The sequence below is a fragment of the Symphalangus syndactylus genome, chromosome 3, assembly GCF_028878055.3.
Source record: "Symphalangus syndactylus isolate Jambi chromosome 3, NHGRI_mSymSyn1-v2.1_pri, whole genome shotgun sequence".
NCBI lineage: Eukaryota > Metazoa > Chordata > Mammalia > Primates > Hylobatidae > Symphalangus > Symphalangus syndactylus.
This window is the reverse complement of record NC_072425.2, coordinates 47,970,481-47,978,598: the sequence shown is the minus strand read 5'-3', so window position 1 is coordinate 47,978,598 and position 8,118 is coordinate 47,970,481. Positions and strand designations below refer to the sequence as shown.

General features: G+C 46.4%; 1 long non-coding RNA gene and 1 pseudogene across 1 annotated transcript; both read left to right on the top strand.

The window, feature by feature from the left end:
- The first annotated feature begins 1,355 nt into the window (after positions 1–1,355).
- LOC129478315 (uncharacterized) lies at positions 1,356–3,189 on the top strand. The gene is made up of 3 exons (XR_008656393.2): positions 1,356–1,514; positions 1,745–1,901; positions 3,101–3,189. It is a non-coding gene; the product is annotated as an uncharacterized lncRNA (long non-coding RNA).
- A 2,644-nt stretch (positions 3,190–5,833) lies between these two features.
- On the top strand, positions 5,834–7,760 carry LOC129478489 (E3 ubiquitin-protein ligase makorin-1-like; annotated as a pseudogene).
- Positions 7,761–8,118: the final 358 nt, after the last annotated feature.

Genomic DNA, 8,118 nt, shown 5'->3' with positions numbered 1-8,118 from the left:
TCACGGACATCTTCTTCTGCGGTCTAAAAACGCGGAAAGGCTGCGAAGTCGCTTTCAGGCCCTGAGCGGAGGCCTGCGGGAAATGTGGTTTCGGACGCGTCTCCTGGGCTCCGTCTATCTTTTCCCCTACCTTCTTCCTGCGCGGTGGGGTGCAGAGGATCTCAGAGGCTCCTGGTTCCCCACAGATGTAGAGGGTCCGCGCCCCAGGGGAGAGCGCGGGGGTGATGGGGCGTCTGCGCGGCGGGGACCATCGTGGAGTGCTTGGCTTGTGCCTGGGGAGGAGGGAGCGAGAAGTCCCGGGAGCCCCCCAACATCTGGCGGGGCTCCCCAGCGCTGGAGCCCAGCCCGGGCAGCTGGCTTTGCGGGCTCCTGGAGCGCGGGTGGGGTGGGGCGCGTATCAGGGGCAGGTGCTTGGTGCCGTCCTGGGGGTGGGGGTGCGGGAGCGTTAGCTGGGCCCAGCCTGCAGCCCAACCTGAGAAAAGCCCATGCTGCCGGTGGTAGGGGAAAACGCGTTTACTGATGCCGACAACGAACGTGCCAGACGCCAGGGCGCTTGGATCTGCCGCGAGCTCCCGAGCTCTGGAGCCCTGGAGCCCTGGCTAAGTTCCAGCTCTGGCACCTGTGAGTCAGGGCGAGGGAAGAAAGCTGGTCAGGTTTCTCGTTTGAAAAAGATGACTTTGTTCTGAGAGTTAGAAAATCCATCACCTGTAAGGCAAGTAGCCAAGTGCAGCTTCCTAAGGCCTGAGTGACAGCTAGTATTGTATTTAGAAGACACTTTGTTTTCTATTCACTGGGTGTCTTATGTAAAGCACCCAACCACTCTGTGAGGCCGGCATGACCATCTGCATTAAATATAACAACCAAGGCTCAGGTTGGTGGAGCAGTGCACTCAGGTCATAAGCTAGAAGTGAGGGAGGCTGGGTTCAAGGGCAGCTGTGATTTATTTCCCATCTCAGGCCTAATATCACACCTGCCTAAAACCAGCACTGCAGCCTTCACAGCGTTTCGCAGAGTGACCTGTCTGCAAATACCCAGGGATAAAATGGGAAGTGAATGTGAAACTTCCTCCTGTCAAGTGTGCTCTGGGATTTCTGGTGTCTGCTCAGAATCCCTGGGGCAGAGGGAGACTCCTAGCTCCTCATGCACTGGCAGGTGGTTTGTATTTTCACTCTGATAGAGTGAATTCCAAGAGAGTCAGGTTTGTGGCCCTAAGCGGGTCTGTTTCCTAGATATTGAGAGACTAATTATCTTAGCTCAAAGCCCGTCCTGTGATGTGGGAATCAGGGGGCTCAGGGAACAGGAATCTTACCCGGAAGGGAACAACATCCTGTTCTTAATTCCCTCACCAGAGCTTCAGAGAAGAGGCAGAAGTGTGCAAACAGGAGCAGGTCCAAGATTTGCATGGCCAGAAGCAGTTCTTGATCCTCTTGGCTAGATTCGAAGATTTGGCCACCTCCAGATGCTACCACACTCTGGGACAGTGGGAAGTTTGGAACAGCTTTGAGAAGAGCAAGGTGAGCTGGGAGGTCCTGGAGCAGGCTGCCCAGGAAAAGCCACTCCATGGCAGAACTTGCGAGGGTGAGGTCGAGGGTTAAGGGATAAGCGGGCAGAGGGTAGAAATCTAATTGGGCTATTCCTAAAGCATCCCCAGTTGCTTGGTTTTCCACTCTTCACCGATGCTGCACTGATGCCACGTAGGTCCATCCCCGCATGTGACACCAGGGATTTTATTCTGACCTCACAGGATCCCAGGATGATGGCTCACAAAGGACTTCCCTGGTTATTTACTTCTGACTCTTGAAAGCTTAAAGAAATTGTGCCTGAGAGGTTCAGTACTTTGTCCAGGGACACCCAGTTTGTGCAGAGCCAGGAGGAAAACACAGTTCAGTTCACTCTCACAGGTGAGTCACCAAAAACATCCTATAAGAAGACGTTTTGAGAAACTGTAACCCCGTTAAAACTAGTTAAAAATTCTTGCCTTAAAGCGCTCCGTTTTACTTGGCTTTCTGTGGATTTTCTCCCATGAGAGACAAGCAGTATTAATTGGAAAACAGTTAAGTGGTGCAGCCTGAGTGTTTTGCTGTGTTATTTTAGTAAAAGAACAGTGCCTTACCTTTCATGTACTTTAATTAATCCTCTGTTGTGTTGTTTCTGTTAGTCATTCAGAAAAACAACTCAAGTATCATTTAACCATGGAAAAGTGCATATTCCGTTGATGAAAAGCGTAGGTTTTAGTCCACTTGAGCATTTCTGAGTCTTAGGTGGTAGGTGGTGCTGCCTCTGCAGTTCTTCCTGGGCCTCCCTGCTGAGCCATCACAGTTCTCTGCTCTCCCACAAGCTGCAGAAAACCAGCCAATCTCACACAAGCTCTTTATTCATTTCCCAGGCAGCTCTTTATTCATTCTCCACTTGGCATTGTAATGGATTTATGAGGCTTATAAGGGTCTGTATGTAAATGAAATAAAAACAGAAATAGATGAAGCCAGTCCTGAGGGAAAATACATGTGGTTTCAACATTAACTCTGATATTTGCTCTTGGTGTAATCCAGGGTCCCTGGATTTTCCTGTACACTCTTTGAACCCACTTTGAACCCACTTGTAACTGTTGCACCTTGAGTTCTTGTTGTTTCAAAAAGTTGCAGGAAGAAGCTCAGCCCTTGCAGAACAAAAAAACTGGTTGGATCTTTGGCGAACTCTCCTCATTACCATACTAAAAACCCTACCCAGGGAGGAGCTTTTTGGCCGTTTTCTACACATACCACAAAGGTAGAAGCATGATCAGCTACTGCACCTGCACGGCCTTTACTCCACCTGTACACATAACGCCTGAGCTAACCAGCCCCATAAAAGCCCTGTTTTCACTCTGTTTGGGGAGACACTGCTTTGGGGAACCATTCCCATGTCCTCTTTACTTGTTCCAAGTAATAAAATCCCCTTATTATGTCCCCCTTGGTTGTGTTCATTGATCTATCACCTGCCAAGTGATCAAACCCACCCACTGTGTGTGTAACATTGTGTGTTGGTCTATTCTGCCATTCCTATAAAGAAATACCTGAGATTAGGTAAAGAAAAGAGGTTTAATTGGTTCATGGTTTTGCAGGCTATTCAGGAAGCATGATGCTGACATCTGCTTGGCTTCTGGGGAGGCCTTAGGAAACTTACAATCATGGCAGAAGGTGAAGGGGGAGCAGGCATGTCACAGGGCCGGAGCAGGAGCAAGAGAGTGAGGGGCGAGGTGCCACATACTTTTAAACCACCAGATCTTGGGAGAACTCACTCACTATCACAAGGTTAGTACCAAGGGGATGCTACTAAACTAGTCGTGAGAAATCTGCCTCCATGATCCAGTCACCTCCTCCCACCAGGCCCCTCCTTCAACATTGAGGATTACAATTGAGCAGGAGATTTAGGGGGGGACACATATCCAAACCACACATCCAAACACTGGCTCTTGCTAGGGAACTTTTGTTGATAAGTAGGTTCCCTCTACTTACCAGTTTGCTTAGACTTTCATTTAGTCATGCGTGAATGTACTTTGAATTATGTTGAGTATCTTTTCTATCTCTATTGTAATAAAGCCCAGCTTATTTTCTTTAATCTTATGCTAATCACAATATTTATTGTTGATTTTCTAATATTTATTGTTGATCTCCTGTATAGATCTCACATGCTGATGAGTATGGTGAGTTGCTTTGAATGTGTGTTGGGTGGGATCATTCTACCAGTACTATGTTTAGGATATTTATGTCTTTGTCATAAGTTAGGTGAACCTATAATTTCCTTTTCCCTTTTTGGTGTTATGGCTCTATTAGCCTCATAAAAGGAATGTGGGCGCTTTTCTGCTCCTTTTTTCTTTCCTTGATGTTTTTCTCCCTGTAACTTATATGAGAAAAATTGCTTATTGTTTGTGGGGGTATTTTTGCGTGCAGATTTTGAAAATAACATCAGTTATTAATACTAAATGGTCAAGAGCTCCTGGATTTTCCTCTCACTATGTAGCTTGTAGCTTATCTTTTCATATTCTTTTTTTCTTTTTTACTTAAAAATTATTTTTATATATTTAGGGGGTACCAATGCAGGATTCTTACGTGCATATATTGAGTAGTGGTGAATTCTGGGATTTTAGTGTACTATCACCTGAAGAGTGAACATTGTACCCAATAGGTAGTTTTTCAACCCTCACCCCCTCCCACTCTCCCACCTTTTGGAGTCTCTAGTGTCTGATATTCCACTTTTTTTTTTTAGACGGAATTTCGCTCCTGTTGTGTAGGCTGGAGCACGGTGGCACAATCTCGGCTCACCACAACCTCTGACTCTTGGGTTCAAGCGATTCTCCCGCTTCAGCCTCCTGAGTAGCTGGGATTACAGGTGCCTGCCACCACACCTAGCTAATTTTTGTATTTTTAGTACAGGTGGGGTTTCACCATGTTGGCCAGGCTGGTCTCAAACCCCTGACCTCAGGTGATCTGCCCACCTCTGCCTCCCAAAGTGCTGGGTTTACAGCCATGAGCCACTGCACTGGGCCTGTTATTCCACTTTGTCTGTCCATGTGTACCCACTGTTTAGCTCCCATGAATAAGTGGGAGCATGTGGTATTTGACTTTCTGAGTTATTTCACTGAAGATAATGGCCTCCAGTTCCATCTGTGTTGCTGTGAAAGACAATCTTTTCATATTCTTAAGTGTCTTTAAAAAAGAAGTGTTTAATCAATCAAGTTTTCAAAAACTTTAAACTTTTTTTCTTATGCTTTTTTGCTCATGTATAAGAAATCTTTGCCTAAACCAAGGTCACAAAGATTTCTTCCCATGTTTTTTAGTTGCAGGTCTTACATTTATGTCTATGATTTTTTTTTTTTTTTTTTTGGTAGAGGCAGAGTCTCGCTCTGTGTCATCCAGGCATGATCATAGCTTACTGCAGCCTTGGACTCCTGGGCTAAAGTGATCCTCTTCCCTCAGCCTCCCAAGTAGCTAGGGTAGGACTACAGGTGCACGCCACTATGCCTGGCTGATTTTTAAATTTTTTGTAGAGACACAGTCTCGCATCATTGCTCAGGCTGGTCTTGATCTCCTGGCCTGAAGCAATTCTCTCATCTTGACCTCCCAAAGTGCTGGTACTATAAGCGTGAGCCACCACCATGGCTGACCCTCTGTGATCATTTTGAATTCATTGTTATTTTTGTTACAAGGTATAGATCAAGTGTGGAGTCCTAATTAGGGAAAAGGAGCGGCTGGCGTGACCAGGGGAAAGCAAAGAAATAAAGCAGATATGCTATAAGGTCTGCCTTTCCTCCTGGTCCAGGACACAGAAACAAAAATAGAAAGCAGATAAACTGTAAGTCTGCTGTACTCCTTATGGCCCAGGACATATAGCCCTCCTGTGTAGATAATGTATAGAATTGACAGATTTCCTGCTTATCATCAAATGCTTCCATTTCTCATCAAACACTTCAGCAGACAGAAAAATGCAAGTTAGCTCCCTGCTACAGTTGCGTTATCCATCAGCCCAAGTTCCATTCTATAAAATCTGCAGCAAGTCTTTGTCTCCCAGCAGTCAGCTCCTCTCTTGCTGATTCAATCCATTGCTTTCTCGCAATGCATTTTCATACCTTCTCTAATAAATCTGCTTTTCTTTACCTACAACTGTCTTTGTAAATTCTTTTTACTCCTGTGCCACTGGCCCAGATAGTTGCCACTCACCCACGACTGTATGGGGGACTCTCTCCTTATGGGAAACACTCTCCCTTCTCAGTTTCCCTTTCCCAACTCGGGACCCTTGGTGGACAAGCGTCTAAGCACAAAGACAACTCTAGGTCTCTGGCTGGAGCTATACTCCCATGGGACTAAAAGGTGTCCGTGTGGAAGCATCTGATGGCCACCTTCTATTCAGGTGAGAAACCTGTTTATTCTGTCTTTAGTCTTTCAGCAGCCGGCTTCTAGTATCTCCTGGCAATTGATGGTAACTGGCTGGAGCTGCTCTCTGGTGTTGCCTGAAGGCCAGAGAGTGAATAGGGCCAGCAGCCCTGCCCGCAAGGCAGAAAGGCTGTTCCTATATTTTCTGGTTGGTAGCTTCAATGCCTACGCGTGAAGCAACTGACAGTGGAAGCTCATTCAGGGCAAATTCACATGTTTTGGATGACTCAGATTTTCTCTTTCTCACTCTAAATTCTCCTGTGGAGTCAGCCAGCCATCCTGTTCCAGCTAAATCAGCTGATCTTGGTCACCACCCCATCCCCAGGGATGGGCAGAGGGGGTGGCAGCGTCGGCAGCGACAGCAAGGGAGGCGGCTGGATTAAAGAGATCACCTGCAGGTATTTTATGCTGGGGTTTGTAAGGAGGGTGATAACTGTCGCTACTCCCATGACCTCTCTGACAGTCCATGTGGTGTAGTGTGCAAGTATTTTCAGTGAGGGTACTGTATTTATGGAGACCGCTGCAGATATGAACATAGCAAGCCATTGAAACAGGAAGAAGCAACTGCTACAGAGCTAACTACAACGTCATCCCTTGCTGCTTCCTCAAGTCTCTCATCGTTAGTCAGACCACTTGTTGAAATGAATACAGGTGAAGCTGAGTCAAGAAATTCAAACTTTGCAATTGTAGGAGCAGGTTCAGAGGACTGGGTGCATGCTGTTTTTGTTCCTGGGCAACCCTACTTTGGCTATATTAGATTTTCAGTTCCCTTATAGTTCATGTATCTGTCTTATTCGTTTGGACCTTTACCACCCTCTTACAAATTTTCAGCTGTGCCTTCCTGCACTGAAGCACCTCTGCAGGACTCAGTGACCAAGGAAGAATCAGAGAAAGAGAAAAACTGCTGTGGAAACCAAGAAGCAGCTGTGCCCCCGTGCTGCAGTGGGAGAGTGCCGAGATGGGGAAAACTGTGCCTCTCCACGGAGATTCATGTGACATGTGTGGACTGCAGGTCTTACATCCCATGGATGCTGCCCAGAGATCACAGCGTATAAAATCGTGCATTGAGGCCCATGAGAAGGACATGGAGCTCTCACTAGCTGTGCAGCGCAGCAAGGACTTGGTGTTTGGGATCTGCATGGAGGTGGTCTATGAGAAAGCAAACCCCAGCGAGGGCCGCTTTGGGATCCTCTCCAGCTGCAACCACACCTACTGTCTCAAGTGCATTCGCAAGTGGAGGAGTGCTAAGCAATTTCAGAGCAAGATTGCCTGCCCAGATTGCCAGATCACATCTAACTTTGCCATTCCAAGTAAGTCCTGGGTGGAAGAGAAAGAAGAGAAGCAGAAACTCATTCAGAAATACAAGGAGGCGTTGAGCAACAAGGCTTGCAGGTATTTTGATGAAGGACGTGGGAGCTGCCCATTTGGAAGGAATTGTTTTTACAAGCATGCGTACCCTGATGGGCTTACAGAGGAGCCACAGAGACAGAAAGTGGGAACATCAAGCAGAAACTCGGTCCAATGAAGGAACCACTTCTGAGAACTCATTGAGGAAAGAGATAGCAGCAACCCTTTTGACAATGATGAAGAGGTTGTCACCTTTGAGCTGGGCAAGATGTTGCTTATGTTTTTGGCTGCAGGTGGGGATGACGAACTGGCAGACTCTGAAGATGAATGGGACTTGTTTCATGATGAGCTGGAAGATTTTTATGATTTGGATCTATAGCAACCTTGTGTGGCATGTGAACTGGTCTGCTGACCCCAGACAGCAGCTGTCCCGTGCTGGTGTGGCAGTGCCTGTGTTCTCTCCTAGGCAGGCCTATCAACTCCAGGTGTTGTAAAAATTTTTACCCAGGGCCTGTCTTCTCAACCCTTCACCTTTCCCCCAGGAGTGTGTTATTTTCCCTGTTGAAAACAGTTAAAACTTAAAGTTAGTTTTTCGTAACACAATTTTAAAAAAAATCAGGTGATCTCAAACAGCCTCAAAATGGGGAATCTTTCCTTATCTGTTTCCTATCCTGGGCTAGTATAGGCAGAGTTCTCCCTTCACCCACAATATCAAGTTTGTTTATTTTTGTTTATGTCTGAGAGTTCTAATATTTGTTCTCAATTGAATTGCATTGGCACCATTTTTTGGAAACATTTGACTTTTTTTTATTTGTGGCTCTGTTTCTAGAGTCTGTATTCTCTTTTTTGTCGTTGTTGTTGT